This window comes from Xenopus tropicalis, chromosome 10 (assembly GCF_000004195.4).
Source record: "Xenopus tropicalis strain Nigerian chromosome 10, UCB_Xtro_10.0, whole genome shotgun sequence".
NCBI lineage: Eukaryota > Metazoa > Chordata > Amphibia > Anura > Pipidae > Xenopus > Xenopus tropicalis.
The window spans coordinates 25,711,844-25,739,215 of record NC_030686.2 but is presented as its reverse complement, the minus strand read 5'-3'; the positions used below and the strand labels follow the sequence as shown (position 1 = coordinate 25,739,215).

General features: G+C 37.4%; 1 protein-coding gene across 1 annotated transcript in view; it reads right to left on the bottom strand.

Moving 5' to 3' along the window:
• Positions 1-27,372, bottom strand: part of ankfn1 (ankyrin repeat and fibronectin type III domain containing 1) — a 212,044-nt gene that overhangs the window by 74,625 nt on the left and 110,047 nt on the right. The window lies entirely within an intron of this gene.

Sequence of the window (27,372 nt, the reverse complement as noted above, 5' to 3'; positions counted from 1 at the left end):
CAGAAACTACTCAGTTATCTAGAGCAAAACATGAGGCAATAGCAAATAATCAAACCTACATAGTTCCTTTTAACAAGCACTGACCTTTCAATCCAGAAATCCCAAAGAAGGTTAAAACCAAGATTAAAAGACAAGCGAGACTTATCGTTAATTGTCTCTCTGTCCTTTCATATTGCCTTTGTATCCTCTATACTTCAATACTTCAATGCCCTTCAATACCTTGTTTCCCTATACAACTTCTGTCTGCTATAATTACAGAAGGAGTAACAATTCACCAAATGACAATAGCTAAATAATCGCTAAGGGTTACAAAATCTCCGGATTGAGAAATGGCATGTTTATGTACAGCTTTTATTACAAATGTATGTACGCCTGCCTACGCTATACCAATATAGGGTGGCTATTCGTATCCCAGTTGTTATTAAAATACAGCACCAGCATTCTTCAGACCGTAACTAGTATTCTAAGAGCTTCAATGTTAAGGTACTGGACACAGGAGCCCCAACACCCTCCCACCCTCTCCCCTGAGCTTGCCCAAGTGAAACCCACCGCATCGCATCGGGGGAGGGAGACTGTCGGATCATGGGAGCACCCTGGGGGGTTCGGGTCTGGGCAGCCAGGGCCCATCTGTTTTTTTCCCGGTGGCCCAGTACGACACTGCCATAGGCAGAACCATACAAATGTATTTAATGCATTGCATGTAGCCATTGAATTCTACTACCCAAAGTCAGTGGCTACAAATAAAAAGATGGGTAACCCCAAAATGAAATAGATTCGTTTTCAGAGATAAACCAATTACAGCCATTGCTTTGCATTTATATTCAGTTCTATTTAGCCATCTTTTATCAACAGTCTATCAAAGCTCCACCTGGTCTACTGTGCTCAATGGAAACTTATAAAATACAAAAAATAATTTTTTTTTCAAGAAATGTTATCATATTTATCATTGTTCCCTAGCATATTTTTTTCTAAGGGGCAGATTTATCAAACTTTATCTTTACTTTTATGTTTTTTATCATTGGTTTGATTGCCAGGAAATGTTTCTACATTTGCCATTGTTTCCTAGTATTTTATACTTATTAAAAAGAAGAAATGTTATTTGTAGTGCTGAGCTAATTTTTTTGCCAGGCATGGATTCGCAGTGAATTTCCGCATTTCGACATTGTCGAATTGCTACGCGAATTTTCGTCAAAATGGGCGTGGTTGCATAAAAAAAAAGTGGGCAGCAAAAAAAAGACGTGGGTGATAAAAAAGTACTGCAGCAAGCACATTTCAGGGACTTTTTGCCGTTTCGCGAATTTTAGAGTGAAGCGAAACTGAACAGATTTTCCCATAGATCTGTGCTGTAATAAATATCTCACAATTTGCAAAACTTTTCACCTTGGCTTTTGAAGCAAACCTTTATGTTTTAGCCCCATAGGATAAGGGGTTTTATCTGCTCAAAGCTAGAGGGAGGTTTATGAAGAAAAATGTTTGAAAAATACATTGAGATTGGTAACATTTTATTGATTTTGGAGAAAAGTTTTGAAATATTTCCACATATTATGATTTCTTTTTTAAATGTCAGGAAAAGTGTCATAAATGCAAAAACAATCAAAAACATGTTTGATACACCGCAAGAAACTCCTGTAATTCTGCAAAATGTTTCTGACTGTATGTATGTATTTCTTTATTTATAAAGCTCTACTTATGTACGCAGCGCTGTGCAGTAGAATGTGGTAGAAACAATGTACTATATTGTGTTTGAAATAAATGTACCTTTTACATAAATGTTTTTACATAAATGTATGAAATCCAAAGCTTTTAATTTGACAGTACAATGTCTGGCAGTCACTGTTCATTTTCTATTTAACATTAAATGGATTCAATAAAAATGTTCTGCTAATTATGTGATAACCATATCTGTTCAATTAAAAATCTGCTGGTGTTAAATACAAGGTCTATGTACCTGTGTTCTGATAAGAAAGGCAAAAAAATGTGTTTTCATTAGTGATGAGTGTATTTTTGTTGCCAGGCATGGATTTACAGCAATTTACGCATTTTGCCATTGGCGAATTGTTTTGTGAAACTTCAATGAAAATTCACCACGAAAAAATTAATTGCGTATCAAAAAAAGTCACATAAAAAAAAAGTCACGGACAACAAAATGGTCACTCGACACACGCATTTCACCAATTTTTCGCCGTTTCACAATTTCTTACTGTAGTTTTGCAAACAGATTCGCTCGTCACAAGTTTTCATCAAAGAAAAAAATGCAAAAAAGACAGAAAAATTATATCTAATCCCAAATCAGTCCACTTAATCTCTTACTTATCTGGGCCTCCTGCTTGGTGGGCCCTGCAAGCAAGTAAAATGTGGGCCCCATGGTTGTGTACCGCCCTGCCCACCCAAAGTATAATAAACTTTTGCCCATGATCCACCCACTTCCTACAAGCCTCATCCCTCTTTATCCTGCATCTGTTTTCCATCTCGGGGGGCCCCTTGTGCCATGGGACACCTGACAGCTGCAAACCCTGTACCCCTATGATGTAATACACATTTGCTAATCTGACTCTGGCTGTACTTGTCCTTCAAAATAAAATCATGGCAAACTGAAATATTTAAGCAAGAAGAAAACCCTATCAAGGGTGGACAATAACAAAATCATCAAAAGGTATCTGCAGAACATGATGGTGCTTACTATTGTTTATTACTATTGCATTTTCTGCTTTTTCCCTAGGACAAGGCTATTGGTAGAACACTCTGGTGCTCAACAAGCTATGTCCGTGCTGGCAGAGAACATTATTTCTTTTAAAAAGAATTCAGAGCAAGGACCTCTAACCCGTGACTTCCCAGCAGTGCCGTAATAGAACACAAACCACTCACTTATTTGCTTACTGAAAATAGTATTGAAAAAAAGCAGCCAGTTCATTAAAAAGTACAAAGTATTTAATTCCTGTGTTTTTAGATTTTAAAGTCCTTGAGTTTAAAGTATTGTTCTTTGTTGGTTCCTTTCACATCTACTGTACCCTTTATTCCCTTTCTATAAAGTAGCACTTACACAGTGTAAAGTTTTCCAGGAAGGAGAGTGAAATACTATATAAGTCTAGTCTAATGAATCCCTCTAGATCTCTGTTCATTTCCCTTGATATACAGTGCCCCCTCTTTATATTGCCCCAATTCCAGCATCATCCTCACTTACCAACAGAGGACAGTTGATGTGTTCCTCACGTGTGTCTAATGTTTCTGGTAGGCAGACCATTTGGGACAAAACCTTGCATTGCAACCAAAAAAATATTCCAGTTCCAAAAAATATTCCAATTTTAAGTACTATGGGGCACTTATGAAGTTGCAGGAAAAAATTCCAGCAGGTATCATTTTCTAAAGAATTTCATACAACTTTAAAGGGAACCTTCAGCTTCGAAATCAAAATTTGTTAGAGCCTCACACAACACAGAAACTTTTCGGCAAAACAGGACAGATTCGTTCATCACTAATTATGGCTGTATGACTATTCATTTGTACAGATACAATAGAAATGGTCTGTAAATCTTCAGCTCAGTGGTAAGAATCGGACTGGCTTTGCCTTTTGAATGTCTGTCCCACTGTTTTCCTGGCAAATAAATAGAAAAAAATATCTTTGTTTGCCTTCGCTCTCTCTCATTCTTAAATGCTGTTACAACCTGGCAAATACTTTTTTGGGGGTTTTTTTTGGTGAGAATCCCAAAATGAGAAAAGAGGAAAAAAGTGAGTCAGGTCTTTAACGTTCTTTTCAGCTTTGGTGAATACGTTGTGAAAAGTTCTACAAAATGATGAGCTGGTTAGTAAGAATGTACCTTATGCGTAAAGCTCATGGAATTTAGCAACATATGGCGAGCTAAATATATCATCAACGGATTCACAGAAGAAAAATTCCATGATGTACTTTTCTTTATTGTTCAGATCATTGTACCAAGTTATTGCAGTAAATGACTAGTAAATGATTAGTATACAAAGAGCAAATGTAGAAAGATTGCACTTTTCAGCCAATATTGTACATTGCCTCCTATATGCGCATCTGCCCATTCAGGCAATAGATTATCATCATCAAGAGAAAATGAACTTCGTTCAATTTAAGCTCTATTTATGGCAGAGCATATAGTATTGATCCCTGTGGAATGTATAATAACGATAAATCACTGTGCGCCTGTATTGCATTTCAATCCACCGGTTATTTTAAGCTTTAGATCTATTAAGCTGTAGTGACAAGACATGTTTATTTGCAGTTGCTTTTACAGGTCTATAAATTGACATTATATTCATGTAACCATTAAGGGGAATAGCAGGTACCCTCTATGGGACTATCCTTCCTCCAACAGTGGTTTTAAACCACTGATCATACTATACAGGGTTTTGCTCAGTGGGTTAATGGATCCTGGTTTAAAAACACCTTACAAGATGAACCATTTCGTCCAAATCAGACAGCCATCTGACTTAACCATATTATATTCCACCGCTGTTATTTTTACAAAGCACTTGTTACGGCACATAACCAAATCTACTCTTATGAACAAAATGTATAACTAAAGGGAATTGCATTGAATGCAATGGTGATTAATCAATATCATAAATCTGATCAACCACATCTCTCATTTAAATGGGAACATTACACCAAGAATGTGTCTATCTGCATTGCACTGAGATGCCCTGAGTGGCATTGCAAAAGCTGAAATACTCCTGAAAGGAAGAAAGAAGGTTAGAACAATAACCACAAGGTGTCACTGTTAAATATACACTGTCATTCATGGCTACAGACACAAATACAATCAAGGAAAACAAATATTATAGGCAATAAGAATCAAAAGCAAAGGTAAGGGAAAACCAATCATTCAGTCAGCCAACAGATAACACAACCTTAAATCTAATGACAAGTAAATAAATGTGGTCATTCTATACAGAGATAAACATAAAGCCCAATTACTAAACAATTAACTATCAAATCAATTGGAATTCTATGAGAGACCCCTACTATGAAACTCGCTGGCATACACAGATGCAGTAAGTTAAAGTGAAGCACTGGGCAGACAAAGTCACAGTCACAGTCTCTTGAATAGCCTGTAATTCAAAATAAAATAACTTTTAGTATGATGTAGACATTGTTATTCTGATAAACTTTAATTTTCATATTTCATGGTTTTTCAGTTATTTAGCAGCTCTCTAGTTTGGTATTTTAGCAGCTATCTGGTTGCTAGGGTCTTATTTACCCTAGCAACCAGGCAGTGGTTTCAATGAGGGAAGCAAGATGAATAGCCGAGGGCCTGCATAGGAAGATAAGTAAGAATAACAATAAAATCGTAGCCTAACAAAGCAATAGTTTTTGGCTGCCGGGGTCAGCGACCTCCATTTCAAAGCTGGAAAGAGTCAGAAGGCAAATCATTCAAAAACTTTAAAAAATAAATACTGAAAACCAATCCCAAAGTTGTTAGGAACAGGGAATTCTATCTATAACATACTAACAATGAACTTAAAGGTGAACCACCCCTTTAAAGGTTATCTTTCCCTTCAGAAACCTTTTATAGGGGACCTCTATACGCTGGATGAACCCCAGTGTAACTTTGGAGGATGGTGCAACAGTTCATACATTCCTTAGAACAAGGACTGTGTTGGGTGCCAGACACTGATTTTATTCTGCACTTTACCAACAACTAGTTATTAATGACTTACTCTCCCATTTATGTTAATCCTTATATTGAAGCAATTAAGTGTTCAGAGCCAGAGGGGTTTATTTTTGTTTGAATTTTTATGTGTAGGGCTTTCTAAAGGTTCTGCAATTACAACATTACAATGTAACAGTGTCACCAAAGTTCCAAAAAGTGGAATGTGGGCATAAAGTTATTCTATTCCACTAGACAGAATGTTCTGTATAAGTCAGCAAGGCTGGAAAAAGCATTAAGATTTACATCGATATAAAAAGCACAGCAGTGCACTTCTAGCATTGTGATGGAATAATAGTGTCTGCTGCATCTGTCACTGTCTGCAAGCGAGCATGTCTAATGTGAGCCCTTGCTTCTTAAAGGGATTCTGTCGTGATTTTTATGATATACTTATTATTTCTAAATTACACTGTTTACATAGCAAAAAACTCACTTTGCCATTTAAAATGTTATTCTTGAACGAACAAATATATATTTTTTTAGCTGTAATATTGGTGTGTAGGTGCCATATCAGTGCATTGTGCCTGAGTCTGAGCTTTCAGAAAGAGCCAGCGCTACACATTAGAACTGCTTTCAGGTAACCTATTGTTTCTCCTACTCCCATGTAGCTGGACTTGGATTTCTTACTATTGAGTGCTATTCTGATGTCTACTGGGAGCTGCTATCTTGCTCCCTTCCCATTGTTTTGCTGATCTACTGCTGGGAGGGGGGTGATATCACTCCAACTTGCAGCACAGCAGTAAAGCGTGACTGAAGTCTATCAGAGCACAGGTCACATGGCTGTGGCACCCTGGAAAATGAAGAATATGGCTAGCCCCATGTGACATTTCAAAATTAAATATAAAAAATCTGTTTTCATTTTATAAAATGGATTTCAGTGCAGGATTCTGCTGGAGAAGCTCTATTAACTGATGTTTTGAAAAAAAACAAACATGTTTTCCCATGACAGCATTCAGAAGTTTGACGTGCTGCACAATATTTATGAAATACCACCACTAAAGGGTTAATGTACATTAATATGAATACAGTGTGATATCCCAATATACTTAACTATCACCTTACTTATCTGTGGACTCAAACAGCCCAACTCAGATTTGTGATTATGATGGGAGTTATAGTTCGTGTTATGTGAATACACCATTTAAGATGCTCATGGGATTATATCACTTTACCTTAATACATATATGTTTTTTGGTGTGGAACTGAGGGGCCCCTCCAGTATTGGCTATTGTTTGCAGGCCTTATGGGTTAGGGTTTATAATCATGCTGGCAGAATTGGGGAATAAAGGATATTGTTTTATTTTATATTTTATGTGTGTTATTGCCTTAGAGCTGAACAAGTCCCTTATGTAAATGATTATAAGTATTGGTATGGTCTTTGGGACGCCCCCATTGGCAATATATACCTTATTTTTGTGGTGTCTTTTCTCTGAGACATTTTTGAAGTTAGTTATAACTCCAGTATACTCAGTGCATTGGCATTAAGAGAATTGCCCATTTGCATCCACAATGATGCTGGATTTCTGGGAAAAAAACCAGAACAATATTGGGGGGATATGGGGGGGAAAAAACATGGCGATTGCACTCAAAATTGCACTTTGCACACTGGGTCTATTAAAGTGAATGCACTCTTATAAGTTACCTTGTAGTTCCATGACCTGCACAAAAAGCACTTGTACATTATTGACTATATAAAGCAGTTGACAAGAGCCTCCCTAAACCTTCATTATTCTCTAATCGTGCTTGCTACCCTCCACACTGCACCCCTTCTATTCACTAACTGAATGTGCCATTCCAAACATACCCTCCCCTGCTCAATGAACTGAGTGGCAGGCATAGACACATAGCTGCTGTTCAAAGTACATCTAGTTACCAAATTAAAGAAGAACAGCAATTTATTTTTACTAAGAGGAAGCATTTGCTCTTTGCTGGATGTGACCTTATTATTTTTTTTTTTTTTTTGAAACATTTAAAACTAGAGATAAAGCTCCACCAAATCTTTCTGTGAGTTTTACATTACACTTGCTTGGCCTGTACACAACACTGCCGTAACTCCCCCAAGTATTATTATAAAGGATATGGATATCATGTTAAAACTCTACTGTTTCCTCTTTCTATTTCTAAAATACTTAGCAGTTGAACGTGAAACATTTATAATTATAGTAGCTGGTGTATGAGAGAAATGGCGATGGGGACCTGTTCTAAAAGACCTCAATATCTGCAGGTAGAATGGCTAAGAAGAGTGGAAATGACTGCATGATTAGGATTTCTATATTAAACCATTATGGCATTTGGGCTCCCATATTCAACCGGATGAACACATGTGACAAGACTTACAGGTAGAGGATCCCTTTTTTGAAAAACCAGTTATCCAGAAAGCTCTGAAATACAGAAAGGCGATCTACCATAGAATCAATTTTAATCAAATAATTCATATTGAAAAAAATAAATGATTTATTTTTCTCTTTAATAATAAAACAGCACCTTGTACTTAACCTATTGGGTTAATTTCACTTTAAAATTATTTTTAGCAGACCTAAGGTATGGTGATCCAAATTACAGAAAGAAGTATTTGGCTGGAAAACCCCAGGTCCTGAGCATTCTGGATAGCAGGTCCCATACCTGTACTACGTATATGATTTCTGCCCAATGATTCCCTATATAAAACTGTTACATTAGCAAGCTCTATAAACCTGTGTGATTCATACCAGGCCAATTTTTTTTAGCCAGATAGTGGTCGGGCAGGCCCATTAAGACATAAAGGAAATTCTTTAGAAATAGTGGATATAGTACTATTGTTCCTGTTGTTGCTTATGATTTTGTAATATAAAAAGTACTTGTTGCTAAACAATTCTGATACTACAGAGTGGCACATCTCATTGACCCAATGGGCAGGCTTGTAATGGCAAAGCAGATTTAAGCTTCATTGTTTGTCACAATGTGCCCTTAAGGAGTTTTCCAGTACTATGGAATGGCACACCCTTCTTGGTCAGATGGGTAGGCATATGATTTTGGGGTAAATTCATGGAAAATTGAAAGTTTGAAAACCCTAGTAGTAGTAGCTATTGACCATCTTCTAGAACTACATGGAAGGACAGTCCCTATGTGGCAACAGAAAAAGAAAATATTGTAGGCGGGACCCACACAGGGACACTTTGTTTATGGTACAGATATAGGATTCGTTATCCGGAAACCCATTATCCAGAAAGCTCAGAATTACAGAAGGCCTGTCTCCCATAGACTCAGTTTTAATCAAATAATTCAGATTTTTTTAATTGATTTCTTTTTTCTCTGTAATAATAAAACTGTACCTTGTATTTGATTCCAACCAAAATATGATTAATCCTTATTGAATGCAACACATTCCTATTGGGTTTAATTAATGTTTTATTGATTTTTTAATAGACTTAAGGTATGGAGATCCAAAGTACAGAAAGACCCCTTACCTGACAAACCCTTGGTCCCGAGCATTCTGGATAAAGGGTCCTATACCTGTACATAAAGTAGTTGTTGCCCTTCTCCTGGGTGATAAGATGCCCATAATTTAATTTAATTGGCCAGACCGTGTCTCATCACATAAAGATCACCCAATAAAACAAAGCCACAAACAAACATTCATCTCTATATATAAGTAAAATACTGATATATAAATATAAAACACATTTATACTAATGCCTATATTCTGCAATACCTTATTATAATTTAGAACACTGAATATATAGAACAATAAATTAAACAAAGAAAAACAACCTCTCATATTAATACAGAGATGTGCAGGCTATACATGAAATTACAATAACAAGTAACACATTTATTTTTGGTTTTTAGGCTATCTTTCCTGGAAGGCAGTGTATACAAACAGAAACCCACACTAGAGAGAAGGGGGGAGAAGACTTTAAGGAATTAATCGGATAATCCCTGGATATAAAGGTCACCCTGTAACTTGCCAAGCCTTTGACAACAGGGCTGTTTTAGCGAACTCTGAAAGAAGCTGTCAGTGGCCTGTTAATGCATTCATTCCTATAAACCCAGCAGAATGGAAGGGATTGAGCAGGGTGGGACAGAGGTCAGACTGCTACACGTATTTGTTTGGTGTGCTTCTATAAAAGGTGAAGCCATAGGGCAGCTTGCATGGCCTAGGAATGAGCCTGTTGAAATGAGTTGCCAAATACATGAATGCTACAACATACCAGGAACAGGAGACAGAATCACCAGATTAAAAAGGCAGCTATTGTATACTCCCGAGGAATGCAACATGATGCTAAAGCCAAGCAATGAATATCCAGAGGGCAAAATCTATCTGCAGGCTGACTTTAGTAGCTTCGCTATGCCCATCGTTAATTATATATAAACTATCTGTATCTGTTTCTCTCTGCCTGTCTCCTACTGTCTCTGTCAACAATGGGCAACTGGCAGGCTTGCCAATATACCCCCAACTACTGGTTGTCAGTGATATCTGGGAATTGTAGTTCATTATTAGTTGAATGGCTGCATTATATCTAGCTCCATCTGACTGCATTTTCTTATTCTAACCATCAGTAATGTTCCCTGTGTTCTACTGTTAGTCTATCAATATATGTCTTCTTCCCCAGCTGCCTTCCATTAGTATTATTCAATCTTATTTATTGTATCAGTCTGTCTACTTACACCTTCACTTGTTTGCCTTCAATGCATCTGTATCAGACCATACAAATATGCAGTTTGGTATGGGGTACCAAAAAAGAGAGAGGACTCAAGCCCTTAGGACCCTCCTGGATATATAGGGTTCACCCTTAGCTCTCCCCAACATGCACAACAGCTTCCTTTTAGCTTGATGAGTTTGGAAGTGGGAATGTGCAGAATGATATAATAATAATGGGGGATTTTAATTATATTGATTCGAGCAATAGTACTGCCAGGGCAGTAAATGGGAACAACTTTAAAATCTTGACAACTTTTTGTCAGAGCTTGTTGAATAGCCAATCAGAATACTTCCTGCTCTGGATCTACTGATCTCTAACGACATAGAACGTATAGCAAATGTGCAAGTGATTGAACCCCTGGGTAACAGCCACCATAATGTTATTTCCTTTGATGTTTGGTGCAAAAAAACAAATAAACATTGAAAACAATTTCAAAAAGGCACATTTTAGCTGTCCTTCAGAGCACAGATTGGGCTATTATATTTTCTGCAAAAATCCCAAAACAAAAATGGTTGTCATTTAAAATGATATTAAATCATTACTGTTCTAGATTTATTCCCTTAAGAAGTAAATGTAGAAGTTGGAAGAACCACCCTATGTGGCTTAACTTGGAAGTAAAGAAGTTAAGGAAGAAAGGAAAGCATTTATGAAATACAAGTCAGTGGGGACAGACGCTGCATTTAATAAATATAAACAATAAATATAATAAATATAAACACTGTAACAAGTGTTGTAAAACAGCAATCCAGAAGGCAAAGATATAAAATGAGGAGCGCATTGCAGCAAAGGCTAAAACTAACCCCAAAAAGTTTTTTTAAGTATATTAATAGTAAAAAGTTGCAGGTTGAGAGTGTAATCATCTTAGCTTTTTGAAGAGCAGGTCATGTCAGATCAATTTGATTGATTTTTATGATGAGTTTATTAAGAAGCTGGACAGTGGAGTTGTAGTAGATTTGATCTGTTTGGATGTTGCCAGCATTTGATACTGTTCCCCACAAACGACTGCTCTGCAAGGTCTGTTGATCTAAGTGAAGTTATTTTCACATGGATAGGAAACTGGCTACAGGATCGGGTACAGAGGGTGGTTGTTAATGGTACATTCAGTAGAGACCCTCAGGGTTCTGTATTGGGTCCACTTTTATTTAACTTGTTTATTAATGACTTAGGGGAGGGTATTATAAGTAATGTATCAGTGTTTGCAGATGACACAAAACTCTGCAGCCCAATTAATTCCATTCAGGATGTGGTACCTTGCAGCAGGATCTTGACAAACTGGCAATCTGGGCGGCTAAGTGGCAGATAAGATTTAATGTCAATAAATGTAAGGTCATGCACCTGAGATGTAAAAATATGCAGCCAATTACACCCTTAATGGGACTGCACTAGGCAAATCCATAATGGAGAAGGACCTTGGAGTCCTTGTAGATAATAAACTTGGCTGTAGCAAGCAATGCCAGGCAGCAGCTGCAAGGGCAAACAAGGTTTTAAACTGTATTAAAAGGGGTATAGATTCACGGGAGGAGGGGGTTATTCTTCCTCTTTACAGAGCGCTGGTAAGGCCCCATCTAGAATATGCCCTATAGTTTTGGTCTCCAGTGCTAAAACAGAATTTTAATGAGTTACAGAGGGTCCAGAAAAGGGCAACTAAGCTGGTAAGTCTCAGTTATGGGGAAAGAATCGTCAAGTTGGTGCTTGGGGTGATATAATAATTATGTATAAATATATATGGGTATCATATAACAATCTTTTTTAATGCTTTATTTACCAGTAAGTCCTTCCAGCAGACACAAGGGCACCCATTCTGATTAGAAGACAGGAGGTTCCGTCTAAATATTCGGAAAGGATTTTTTACTGTGAGAGCTGTGAAGTTGTGTAATGTCCTCATTGAATCATTCGTACTGGCTGATACATTATATAGCTTCAAGAAGGGGGTTGGATGGCTTTTTAGCAAGTTATAAAATACAGGGTTATGGGCGATAGCTCCCCAGGCTGCCATCTTAGTCAGAAAAGGATTTTTCCCACTCTGTGCCAAATTGGAGAGGCTTCAGAAAGGCTTTTTTTGCCTACCTCTGGATCAGATAGTTAGGTAGGTTACATCGGCATAAAAGGTTGAACTTGATGGACATGTGTCTTTTATCTACCTACTTTACTGTGTTACTAGGTATATCTCCTTGTATAGGTGAAAAGTAAGCCTTTGCTTTGCCATCTCCAGTATCAACCATAGCTCCTCATATCAGCTACATGCTGCAATATTGACTTATCCGAACGATCGTAAACCGTGGGAAAACCTTTCTGACTTTGAATCTTGTGTGCATGACTTTGGAAGTCTCCCATAGGACTCAATGGCACTTTGCAGCTCCAACCCGGCCCAAGAAAAGTCTCCCATAGGGCTCAATGGCACTCTGCAGCTCCAACCCGGCCCAAGGAAAGTCTCCCATAGGGCTCAATGGCTCTCTGCAGCTCCAACCTGGCCCAAGGAAAGTCTCCCATAGGGCTCAATGGCACTCTGTAGCTCCAACCTGGCCCAAGGAAAGTCTCCCATAGGGCTCAATGGCACTCTGCAGCTCCAACCCGGCCCAAGGAAAGTCTCCCATAGGGCTCAATGGCACTCTGCAGCTCCAACCCGGCCAAAGGAAAGTCTCCCATAGGGCTCAATGGCACTCTGCAGCTCCAACCCGGCCCAAGGAAAGTCTCCCAAAGGGCTCAATGGCACTCTGCAGCTCCAACCCGGCCCAAGGAAAGTCTCCCATAGGGCTCAATGGCACTCTGCAGCTCCAACCCGGCCCAAGGAAAGTCTCCCTTAGGGCTCAATGGCACTCTGCAGCTCCAACCCAGCCCAAGGAAAGTCTCCTATAGGACTCAATGGCACTCTGCAGCTCCAACCTGGCCCAAGGAAAGTCACGATAATGATGCTTGAATGAATCCGAAACTTTCGTACTCGGCGAAATAATATGATTTTGTCGCAGAATTTTTGCCGCATAGTACAAAAAAAGTTGCACGAAAACTTCGAAAAAATAAGATTTTTTTGTATTCGGAGGCAATCCTACTTTGATAAATGGGCCCCCAAGTACATTTAGAAACATTAGGAAAAAGTGGTCCTTTGAGCCTTGGTAGTTTATTGCTGAACCCATTAGTTGACTAAAGAACTTGCACAGTGCCCTGTTGCCTTGTCTAAAACAGACGCCAAAGGAACCGACCCAGAATCTCTGGTACCACATAGTAAAGCTTCTGTTCTGCCTTTATGAGAAAGACATTTATTTCTAAGATTATTCATTCTATAAAATACAAAGGCTGATGTCAATCTTTTTTAAAATGTGTGTACTGACAAGTCTGGGTTGGTCAGTTACATACAAACTGTTCTCAGCAGTTTAAACCCCTCGTATCTAAAGAAGCTCATCTTATATAGTGAAGCAATTTATCAGCCTCTTTCCTCAGTGAATGGGACTGTTTCTATCCTACAGGAACTGAGATTTCATCATCGTGTCAAGTCCAACATTTTCCTCTAGTCAGCCAACCTTTGTTGTTTTTTTTCCCTTTCTTTCATTATTAGCAGTTTGCTTATTTTGATAGGCCTGGAAAGGTTGCAGAAAGTTTGTGTATTTAACGAGATAAAATTGTAATAATCCTCATTGGTGTACATATGAGAATTCCCTTTGGAGCTGCTTTGCCCAGATAGGCATCTCAGCAGTCTCCAACGTACCTGTGCCTTAGATCGGAATGCAGTCCTTTAATAGTTTCGCCAGAAACAGCTCTTGTTTCACAAGCCCCAGTGCTTTCTAATCTTCCTTTACTTAACCTTTTCACTGGAAGAAGGGGTCACATATGCATCATTAGCAGCCAAAGGGCTTCAAATCTATTTCCTTCCCAAGCATAGAAGCTTGCATGCTAAATGTTCTCTTAAAACTTGGATATATGATGGGGCATGTTAGATCCTGAATGCTTTTAGGTTTTGTTTAACAAAAGGAAGAGGTGTAAAAATAGAACATTAGCATAGGAAAAGTAAATACTTAAAAGGCATGTTCTCTTCTGTGTCCACTTTTTACTCCAAATGTAGATATATAGGGGAGGAAGAAAGGCCCAAGAAAAGAACTAAACCTCCTCCAAATCTCTTAGCAACTTTCCTCTGATTGGTTAAGTAAATAACCTTCAAAGCTACTAAAATAGTGATCTGTTTCAGTTATCCATTTAAACCAACATATCAGAGGCTTGGAAACAAATCAGCGCCAAAACTCCATTTATTCTGATCCCTAGGGGCTATAGTATTCCTTGTGGGAACGGACTTGCAAGAATTTGAAATAAATATAATACACATACCATTAAATTGGCGATTTTTGAAAACCCAGATTCCCCAGGTATGCCCAGTTCAACTAAAGACACCCCCACACACTATAAGGCAGTGATCCCCAACCAGTGGCTCGGGGCAACCTGTTGGATGTTGCTCTCGGTGCCCCCAGTTTGAATTCCTGACTTGGAGGCAAGTTTTGGTTGAATAAAAATTGGTAGATTTACTACCAAATAAAGCCCCTGTAAGCTGATAGTGTGCATAGAGGCTGCCTAATAGCCAATCACAGCCCTTATTTGGCACCTCCATGAACTTTTATGATGCTTGTGTAGCTCTCCAAGCTTTTTTACATTTGACAGTGGCTCACAAGTAAGAAAGTTTGGGGACCCCTGCCCTAAGGTATGAGGCATTGCTTATTAAGCACAAAGAACATTCTGATTTCATGTGGGTAATGAAATAATAGCAGCAAAGCTACAAAGAATCTTGTATCTGCCATTACATAGGCTCCTTATTAGGGATGCACCAAACCAAGTTTTTTGGGTTCAGCCGAACTCCCGAATCCATTTTAGTACATGCTAATTAGGATTTGGAAGGGTTAATTTTTTCTGCTTCCATGTTCATGCGGACATTTAAACCTTCCAAATCCTAATTAGCATATGTTAATTAGGATTCGGTTCGGCCAGGACCGTGAATTCGACCGAATCCGAACCCTGCAGAATCCTGGCCGAATACCGTACGGAATCCTAGATTTGGTGCATCCCTACTCCTTATACACTAAGGGGCTGATTTACTAATCCACGAATCCGAAATTCGGATTGGAAAACGAACATTTTGCGACTTTTTCGTATTTTTTTCGACTTTTTCGTAGCCGTTACAAATTTCGTGAATTGTCGAAACTTTTTCATAGCTATTACAAATTTCGTGAATTGTCGCGACTTTTTCATAGCCATTATGACTTTCGTGAATTGTCGCGACTTTTTCATAGCCATTAGGACTTGCGTGAATTGTCGCGACTTTTTCATAGCCATTACAAATTTCGTGAATTGTCGCAACTTTTTCATAGCCATTATGACTTTCGTGAATTGTCGCGACTTTTTCATAGCCATTATGACTTTCGTGAATTGTCGCGACTTTTTCATAGCCATTACGACTTTCGCGAATTGTGCCAACTTTTTCGTATTGAGCGCTCGAAAAAGTCGCAAAATACCGATCATTATGAAAAAAACGCATTTGGACACTTTTCAGACGTTCGTGGATTAGTAAATGTGCCCCTAAGGAGTAGATTTATCAAAATTCAAACAATGTCTTACCACAATTTTTGCCACAAGCTCCAATTTGATTTTCCAAATCTCACATTTTTTAAATTTATTTAGCAAAATATTCAAAAACACAAAGATGTAAGTTAATGGAAAAGTCAATGGAACTAATATCTGCAAAATTAAGGCTATTTTTGAATTAGATTTTTTAAGATTAATTTGAAATTTGGCACACTCATTGAAAATAATTTGATTTCACTTGTTTGAGTTGCCTTTTTACCTTTTAAGCGATTGAGTTTTTAAAATTCAAGTTTTTCTTATAGATTTTAGAGTTTGGATCCAGTTTTTGTTAAATCTGCCTCCAAGTGGGTCCATTTTTATGTAAAAAATATCTGTTTTATGAGTGAGCAGCCGCAGACCCAGAATCCAGGTCTGTGTTTTATTATTACCTAAGATTTCAGTACAGGTATAGGATCTGTTATCTGGCAACCCATTATCCAGAAAGATCTGAATTATGGAAAGGCCATCTCCAACAGATTCCATTTTAAACAAATGGTTCTGATTTTTAGAAATTATTTCCTTTTTCTCTGTAATAATAAAACAGTACCTGTACTTGATCCCAACTAAGATATAATTACCCCTTATTGGGGGCAGAACAGCCCTATTGGGTTTATTTAATGGTTAAATGATTCCCTTTTCTCTGTAATAATAAAACAGTACCCGTACTTGATCCCAACTAAGATATAATTACCCCTTATTGGGGCAGAACAGCCCTATTGGGTTTATTTAATGGTTAAATGATTCCCTTTTCACTGTAATAATAAAACAGTACCTGTACTTGATCCCAACTAAGATATAATTACCCCTTATTGGGGGCAGAACAGCCCTATTGGGTTTATTTAATGGTTAAATGATTCCCTTTTCTCTGTAATAATAAAACAGTACCTGTACTTGATCCCAACTAAGATATAATTACCCCTTATTGGGGGCAGAACAGCCCTATTGGGTTTATTTAATGTTTAAATGATTCCCTTTTTCTCTGTAATAATAAAACAGTACCTGTACTTGATCCCAACTAAGATATAATTACCCCTTATTGGGGGCAGAACAGTCCTATTGGGTTTATTTAATGTTTAAATGTTTTTTTTTAGTAAACTTAAAGCATAAAGATCCAAACTACGGAAAGATCCCTCATCCGGAAGACCCCAGGTCCTGAGCATTCTGGATATTAGATCCCATACCTGTAGTAATTTCTAAAACTTTAAAAAAAAAAAAAAAAAAACAGCTACCACTAGTAATGAGCGAATCTGTCCCGTTTCGCTTCACCGCAAAATTGACGTAACAGTGAAAAATTCACAAAACCCATTTATCATGCAACTTTTTTGTCACACACGACTATTTTTTTACACGACCAGGCCCATTTTGACACGAATGTGCCTAATTTGACACGACCGCGACTTTTTTTGCTGTACAACAACATTTTCCGTGGCGAAGTTTCGCACAACGATTCGCCAAACGCGAAATTCTGCCGAAAAAATTCGATCATCGCTAGCTACCACCACTACAGTGTTTTTAATACATTTAATACTTTTAAGTTCTTATGTAAATGAAACCTATTCAACATTGTCTTAAAAAGCATTCCTTCAGGTCCGCAGTATAATGAGCATACACTGTGAATATCTCAGTATATAATTCCATGTCCGTAAAGAACATTTGGAGACATGTCAGCTGCCACTAACCCTGATTTGTTACTAAAGGATTCATTAATTGCCAGACAATAACAAACCATTTATTAACAGACATGCAGAAAATAAAACTTACAAAATTTTTTTTTTTTTTTAAATCCATATTTAGAGAAGTTGGGCTTGTTCAGTTTTAAACCAAATTATGGCAATTAAATGTGTTGTCAACACAAGTAATTACAGTCATTTAGTCATGTTGGCATACTGCAGCGTTATAAAGATAAATGAATGACTTGGTTTTTAGAACCATTTGCATCTTCTAGAAGATTAAACATATAAAACAAGTCTTTACCTGTCATTCCCAGGCTGATTTAGTCTTATTAAGTGGCTTGCAACATAACTAATTACTAAGAAGGCTGCATGCTTTAAACTGATTTCTAGTTGATACAAAGCTTTTCTTTTTTTTAATAAAAGAGGCATGTGTTATCAGTTATAGAAAAATCAAAACAATTTAAAAAGGCTGATATTTTATCTTGCAACTCTTCCATCCGTTGTTGTTGTTGTAGTGGCTCTAATAGTATGTGTATGTTTGTACATAAAAGAATATGCTCAATAGAAGATAAATGTACTTAGATCAAAGAAAAAGGGATAGAAGAAGCTTATCTTTTCATTTATCTTGATATTTTATATATTTTTTATATTGGTTCCCCCATGTAGTAAATAATAGCCACAAAATTCCTATACCCCCTCTGATAGGCAGAAGCAACTGACTCTTTCAGAGTATATGGGAAAATCAAAAATTGAAGCGGGCAGGAACTCCGGTTTATTTTCTTCAAAATGTGGAAGAAGGCAGCCAAAAAAGTTTTACATTAAAAAAGTATAAATTTTATTTTATCCATATGTAAAAACAAGAAGCCTTACGCTTTTCATACCATGGGGTACTTAATCATAGGCTGAATACACTAGGCACAATACACATTATTTAAAGACAAATTGACCAATAGGGAAAGTTCAACCATTAGCCAATCAAACCAAAGAGGTCTTGTGGCTAGGGATAGTGGATAAAAAGTCACTAATTCACATAAGGATACATTAAGCACAGTATAAGTTAAGATATTATGATACAGAGGCTAGCTTATTTCACACATAGCAAGTAACATCATAATCAAAGTTTAAACTTTGTGGTTGTCTAGTTTTTAAGTAGAAAATCCATTTGGTTTCTTTTCTAATTAGAATCGAAGAGATATTGCCCCCTCTAGGGTTAGGAATTACTCTGTCTATTCCTATAACCTGTAAGAAAGATGGAGATCTATTTGAGCATTCATGGAAATGTTTTGCAACAGTCGTATGGCTGTTGGCATTAGTAATATTCAACAAATGTTCTCTTTCAGAGTATATGTCATAGACATTTCCCAAAATAGTCCAAACCAATAGTGATAAGCACATTTTTTTGTCAGACATGGATTTGCCTCAAAATGCTGCATTTCGGCATCTGCACCAAGATTTGGAAAAAAAGTTGTGCAGAAAAAATGTTGTGTGCGGAAAAATTGTCACACGTAAAAGAAGCCGCATACTGATTTCAATGCATTTTTCAATTGAAAAGGGAAAAGGGACAGATTCGCTTATCACTACAAACCAGGGATAGCAAAACCCATGGCAGATAGAGCTAGAGAACCAAGCAGCCCACAGCTTCATATATATTTGTGGTAGATGAGCAAATCTGTCCATTTCGCTTCGCTGAAAAATTCACAAAAGGTCAGCAAAATTTTGACGCAACTGCGTCTTTTTTTTGTTGCACAACAAATTTTTTGGCACCGAATTTTCTCAGAAGTTTTGCAAAACAATTCGCCAATGATGAAATGCGGAAATTCGCTGCAAATCTATGCCTGGCGAAAAAATTTGCTCATCACTAGCAGCCAGTATTGGGACCCCACATAACTGTGATAGAAGTAATTCCTTCCCTTTACAGTTACATTTTATTTCTAAATCTAAATGAATCCTGCCTTCTAGTAGATCCAGAGGAAGGCAAAAACCCCATCTGAAGCCTCTCTAATTTGCCACAGAGAGGAAAAAATTCCTTCCTGACTCCAAGATGGCAATCGGACCAGTCCCTGGATCAACTTTGTACCAACAGCTATCTCCCATAACCCTGTATATTCTGACCTGCTAAAAAGCCATACAAACCCTTCTTGAAGTTATCTAATGTGCTGATACAACTACTTCCACATCTTCAAAGCACTCATTAAAAAAAAACACTTTTGCATTTTAAGATGGAACCTCCTTTCTTCTAATCTCAGTGGATGACCTTAAGGACTGTGGCAGACAGGGAGATTAGTCGCCGGCGATTTTGCCAGTGGGATGGCATACGCGGTGCCTTGAGAGGAAACTTCTGTGATTTCGGTGTATGCCATCCCACCTGCAATTTACATTTTTGCCGGTGGGAAGGTATTTCAGGGAGATTAGTCGCCCACACAAGGGAGATTTGTTGCGGGCGACTAATCTCCCCGTCTGCCACAGCCCTAAATCTGCTGGACTAGTGGTGAATAAAGCATCAGAGAGTTTATTGCATGTTCTCAACCCCAACTTGGCCAGTCTATCTTCTTGTATAGTCTCATAACTGAGACTATACAAAACAAACTATATCCAACGAGCTTAGTTGCTCTTCTTTGGACTCTCTCTAACCCAGTAAAATTGAATTAAGTTTATACAGGATCACCTTAGGGAGTTGAGTGATACTATTCTGAATATCCCAGCACTGAATGGAATTTAATGGTTTATTACTGTCCAAGTTGTTTGTTTAAGAACTACTGGCTCCCAAGGTATTTTTGTGCCCTGGGAGATAAGCAAATGTAGCATATTTGTTCCACCAAGTCTCTTTATCTGTAGTCTGATCATGATAACACTGTCTTAGAAGAACATTCAGTGTCAGATATGTTTTCTCACATCAGAGTATCAAATCCTAGTTACAGAATGTCTTTCAGCTGCTTGAACACTAGCATGAACCATTTAGGCAATGACTCCGTTTATCCAAGAATTATGTCTCAACTAATTCTCTCTCCCTGAGCTGCACTTTACTGGGAAATGCAAATAAACCAGATTCCTTTTCAAAGAACTTTTTTTTCCAGAGCGTTTAAATATTTTTCCCACCTCATCCTTGCACAAATTCATCTTGATTAACTCCGAATGGGATTTATTTACAACTGCTACAAAATCCGTAATATTTCAAATTCTTTGAACTTTCCAGCAAATAATTTGTTCAGACCACAAAATAAAACCATTTCCTTTTTCTGTCGTAATGCTTGATTTTTTATTTAGCTGTTCCCTTAATGGCATATTTAGCTTGAGCGACTCTAAGGAGGTCCTTCAGACAACAAATAGGGAAATCATTTTAAAGGTAATTAGATCTTATGTACACATAGGTAAATAGCCCTTAAATTACTATGCTAACAACATAACAATAAGGACATGGAATTCTCTTTCCAATACACATATGATAAAATTGTTATCATCTATTTGTAGGTATGGCAATGTCACTTAACCGTTGTATGCCCAGCAATTGCCAACTATGCAAACGATATAACTGAAGTAAAATAACCTACCCCCAAGATTTCCTTTAAAAAAAAGGTAGGACTTATCTTGTGTATCCAGTAGCTTTCTCATTAACAGGCCAGTACATCTTCATTTATATTATCCCTTGGAATGGAATTTTATTTTTTTGCCACTAGCTTCTAAACAGGTGTTAAGTGGTTTGGATGATACTTTTAGCCTTCCCTAAGCTGCCACTACCTCAGGGTTGTCCTCCTTAGGCTAATGCCACACGAGGCGTAGGGCTGATATTTTTGGCAAGCGGAAAAACACTTGGCGAAAATTCAGCCCTACGCCTCGTGTGGCATCAGCCTTAGGGACAGAAGTCTCTGGGTTCCTCAAATAAAGCCCAACCATTACTTAATGGTAATGGCTCCTACAAGAACACTCAACCATTACAGAATAGTAAAGATTCATTATATTTTTTATCAAATAACTTCTAAGCATGTTTGGATTGAACTTTTTGCCTTGCAGATTGGCCTCTTTAAGGTTTAAAGTCTTCATGCTCCTAAAGAGGAGATTAGAGGTGATTTCTCACTTGTTCCGTCAAATACCTCTGGAACTACAGCAAGGCAATAATGCATGCATACTGAAATTTAACAAGCTATTAGCCAATTTTGATGGTTATCCCACCAAATGGCCCAGTTGTTGAGTTTACAGATGTTTTTTTCAGTTTTACTATTTATCCAGCATTCTTGCAGTTAGTTAATTGAGTGGGTTTTATTGAAAGTGCAAGGAAGCTTCAGCCCCATTTACATCTGCTGATGTCAGTTACAAAGAAAAGGCACAGGCAGACCATAACATGCTCCTGAATTGCTGGATTGGGTCAAAGGGTCCTGTCTAGGATGCCCTTGATAGTATGGTTATTGATCTAATATTTGCCTAATGTAGCAGAGCTATCAAATCAGTCTCTTCCCTCCCCAAAAACCATGGGGAAGGAGGTCCATTTTGTACACAAATAATGATACTGAATATTTCTGGACCCCCATGGCCCCTTTGCTTGGTTTCTTGCTATACCCCCTTAAGGTTCCATTATTAGGAAGCAGCAAGATACTGTAGTTATTTCTTATCCCAATTTCATCATTGAGACTAGTTCCAACATCTCACTGAATTAGCTAAACTACTAAATAGTTTTGAGGATGATGGAGATTTTAATGCCATGGCCAACTTTACTACAATTCCACTGATGTTTGTTTGGTTGACATGTTTGCAACATAGAAACTAACAGGAAAAAAATGGCAGCACTGCTCATGCCTTAGAGACACAAATAAAGACATTTGTTCTCTATAAATGCTTTCTGTTAAGTCGCCGCCTTTACTGTGCCATCAATGGGCAAGTGAGTTCCGATAATTACAAGGCTAATTATTTTCTTGTTAAATCTCAATTAGGAAGTTTTGCTGTTGTTTAAATGAACCATCTGCTTCATATTTTCTTGATTGTTAAGACTGTTGTTTGCACAAATCGCATTTCTTTGAACACTGACTCACCGATGAGCCCTCTGTAGATTTTCTGCTGTGCCACCTAGAGGTCTACATAATCTCTCAATTAACTTACTCGTTGTTTCTAATTAAGCAGTAAAAAAAAAAAACACAGTTTGGATGTTTCTGTTCACAAGCTGACTTTCTGTATTAAATAAAGGAACACCAATCATAGAAAGGAAACTTCACAAAGAATAGAACATCCTCTAATCAATGCTGACTTTGTTTATTGTTTTTTTTTTTTTTGCAATAAAATACCTACACACATTTTTTCATAGTATTTGTCAAATAGAAATATTATGAAACAAATATATTATTTACCGCTTTCTTAATTTTGTATTAACTTCTATGGAAGTGTAGGGACCCATAGGGTTAACACTCCATATGGTCTTATCCCCTACACTTCCTAGTTTGCTGTTACTATGCAGAATAGGCCCAGAAGCCTTGAGCCCTAGAGGAAGCCACCCTTCTAGTGATCTAAGTCGGGGATCTCTACCCCTGTGCTTCCTCTAGGGCTCAAGGCTTCTGGGCCTATTTTGTCTAGGCTCCCTGGAACACAACCTTTTGCTGGTAAGAGAAAGGCCAAAGAGGAAGTGCCCACGCCCTGCATACCAGTATATTACAATGTGCAGGAAGTGCGTTTTACGAAACAATCGGTATTTTTGCGACTTTATTGTCGCCGTCATGACTTTTCCGTATTTTCCCCAACTTTTCATCACCTTACCGAAATTTGCACAACGAACGTTCTTTCGTGCGCAAGTGCACTGATCGAACCCATGCAGGCATGCACTGAAGGATCAAAGTCAGAAAGGTTTTCCCGGCGTTTACGATCGTTCAATACGAAAAATTTGCGACAAAAAAGTTGGGAAAAATATGAAAAAGTCCCGACGGCGACAAAAAAGTTCAGAAATTTTCGTTTCCAATACAAATTTTTGCTCGGGATTCGGATTCGTGGATTAGTAAATGTGCCCCTATGGGTCCCTACATAGGAATTGCATGAAAAGCCATTATTCTCTGTCTGGCCCACAGGTGGCATTACTGGCATCACTAAGGGCCATGAAAGCGGAATAAAAACTTTCAAATTAAGTGGAAGACTGGCCTAGAATTATAGCAATTATTCAGGAATTTGAAAATTGTTCTTCAGCCTGAATTACTCTGGAGGTTATTTAAGAATTAAATGGCCTAAATTAAGGGGCACATTTACTAAAATGCATTTTTTTCTGGCCTTGAAACTCGATATGGTATAATTTCGAAGTAACCACAATAATTTCTGTAGTTCTGAAATGTCTTGACAGTACTTTTATCGCTCGTACAAAAATATCGTAATTACGTTCCAAAAGTCACAAAATTTTCGTGCTGAAAAGTTCGTTAACGCCATGGCTTTGAAGCCTTCCATAGGACTCAATGGCACTCGACAGATCAAACCTGGCGAAAAGATAGTCCCGATGAAATTGTAACCAAAGCGTTAACGAATTCCAAAATGTTCATATTCTTTGCACAAAATACGTTTTTTTTTCGTGGGAATTTACCGGAAACCACGAAAAACTCATGGAATTTTGACGAAATTTTCGCATACATTTCGAAATGTTCAATAATTTTAACAAAATACGAATTTATCTCAAAATTGTTTAGTAAATGGGCCCCTAAGAGTCCTACAGCAATGGAGCCTTGCATCTGCTGAACAGAGAGAGTGCAAAAGCCTTCAATTTCTCAACACTGTCATATGTCAGCTTCTTACTTATACAGGTATGGGATCCCTTATCCGGAAACCCGATATCCAGAAAGCTCCAAATTACGGAAAGCCTGTCTCCCATAGACTCCATTATAAGCAAATAATTCAGATTTTAAAAATTGATTTCCTTTTTCTCTGTAAAAATAAAACAGTGCTTTGTATTTGATCCAAACTAAGATATAATTAATCCTTATTGGATGCAAAATAATCTTATTGAGTTTAATTAATGTTTTATTGATTTTTTAATAGACTTAAGGTATGGAGATCCAAATTACGGAAAGACCCCTTATCCGGAATACCCTTGGTCCCGGGCATTCTGGATAATGGGTCCTATACCTGTATATAGATCCACGGAGGCTGCAGCGATCTTTGCAGTACACAATAAAAATAAATGCTGTCCATGGTACTGAATATAATGCACATTTGTGCTCTTATATTAACCCTTTCACTGCCGGTTAAATGTTACATTTCATTTGCTTTAACCGCAGATGATTTTTTTTTCTAATATATATTTTATTTGTACTTTTTTTCACATTTAGGAGCATTTTCTAGGGAAAAAAACGTTGAGAAAAATAATATAAGCTTTCTAAATCTGCATGAAATGTGTCATTCTGTTTCTGTAATAATGACATATTTTTAGAAAGCAGAATTATAATAAATATAATATAAATTCCCTCTACCATTAAAAATGTTATTCCTGAACCAACAAATGTATTTTTTTAACTGTAATATTGGTGTATAGGCACCATCTCAGTGCTTTGTGCCTGGGCTCGAGCTTTCAGAAAGAGCCGGCACTACATATTAGAGCTGCTTTCAGGTAACCTATTGTTTCTCCTACTCCCATGTAACTGGAGGAGTCCCAAGCCAGACTTGGATTTCTTACTATTGAGTGTTTTTCTGATATCTACTGGGAGCTGCTATCTTGCTCCCTTCCCATTGTTCTGCTGATGGGCTGCTGGGGGGAAAGGGAGGGGGGTAATATCACTTCAACTTGCGGCTCAGCAGTAAAGTGTGACTGACATTTATCAGAGCACAGGTCACATGGCTGTGGCACCCTGGGAAATAAAGAATATGGCTAGCCCCATGTGAAATTTTAAAATTAAATATAAAAAAATCTGTTTGTGTTTTTGAAAAACAGATTTCAATGCCGGATTCTGCTGAGAAGCTCTATTAACTGATGTGTTTTGAAAAAAACATGTTTTACCATGATAGTATTCTAATTTTTATTTGATCAATTGTTGCACAGTGTATACAAAACGTCATGTAGGTTATTTAGTAAAAATTCCAATACAATTAACTTAGTATTTTTGCATTAGTCCAGTTGTCTGAGTTTATGGCAGCTACATTTTTAATTTACGCCTTATGACTCTCAAGCTCGTTGATATAAAAAATATATCATTTTATGGAGATTCCTGACTTTAGATTAAACCTATCACATTTTTGAAGCAGCACCAGAATAAAAGAAAACTAACAATGCAAGGCCAACAAGGCCAGTAGCAGAAAGCTAACCCCCAGAAAACCATAGCTTCATAAAACATTCTGAAAAATTACAAATAATATGGCTATATGGCTTTTTTTTATATGGCTTTTTGTTCCAAACTACAAAGCTCCAAATGTTTGCTGAACAGTTAAAAGCCCATAGGATTGCCTTTGTTAAAGAAGGGAGAGAACCCAAAAATCTAAATAGTACAGGTATGGGATTCATTCTGGTATCCAAAAAGCTCTGAATTATAGAAAGCCTGCCTCCCATAGACTCCATTATAATCAGATAATTCAGATTTTTACAATGTATTTCCTTTTTCTCTGTAATAATAAAACAGTATCTTGTAATTGATCCCAACTAAGATATAAATAATCCTTATTGAATGCAAAACAGTCCTATTGCGTTTCATTAATGTTTTATTGCTTTTTTAGTAGACTTGAGGTATGAAGATCCAAATTACAGAAAGATCCCTTATCTGGAATACTTTTGGTCCTGAGCATTCTGGATAACATTCTGGATAACGGGTCCTACACCTGTATGTACTGTATGTATGTATAACTTTATTTATAAAGCGCCACAAGCGCTGTACAATCTTACAATATACAAAATTACACACAGGAAGGACAAGTGTTATAATCAATAAAATAAATAATTATAAATACACAGGGAGTAAGTGCCATGGGGTATGAGACACAGTACGAAGGAGGTCCCTGCCCTGTAGAGCTTACAATAAAATAAAAGATATATACAGTACTACTAACTTTCCCCTTACACTTTAGGTACTGCAACTTAACCATCAAGCCCCATAACAGTAAGCTGACCCAAGAAAACCATATATTTTTGAAAACACGACAGTTTCAAAATACGGAAATAGGTATTTGTGCTCTAAACTACCAAACTGCAAATCATTGCTAGAACTGGTTTTCAGAAAATTTCCTAAATTGTGTATCGTGACTGTGTATACATTACACCAGATTTGAGGTGGTGTAGAATAAAGCTGTCACTGTGGTGTAATTTAATAGACTTATATAAGGACAACAATGGATATGTATAAATATTCCATATTACATTTTTTGGTATGAATATATTATGGAAATTTTTAGATACTGAAAGTCATTTGAGGTAATTAGGTACGGTTTATTAGACATGTATGTGGGTTCTGAGCAAAAGATAGTCTGAACTACAGAACAAAGACAGCACAGCGTTCATATAGACTTTGTGACATAGTAGTATGTGTCATAAGAAACGTATGTGCATGGGCGATGCCAGTTTCCCAGTGTACGTGCATAGAAATATCTGTTCACAGCACATTAAACAAGATGTTTGTCAAATAGGTGGTTCTATCTTCAAGGCTATAGTTGACGTAACTAAGGCTAACTTGCGAACAGAATCCATCCGAGTCGGGGGGTGGGTGAATCTGCACACACAGAATGTATTTTTTATCAAATATAAACCTTTAGAAAACGGCTATTTTTGTATGTTTTGGAGAGCATGTAGGCATCTGTGTTATTGGGGTTAAG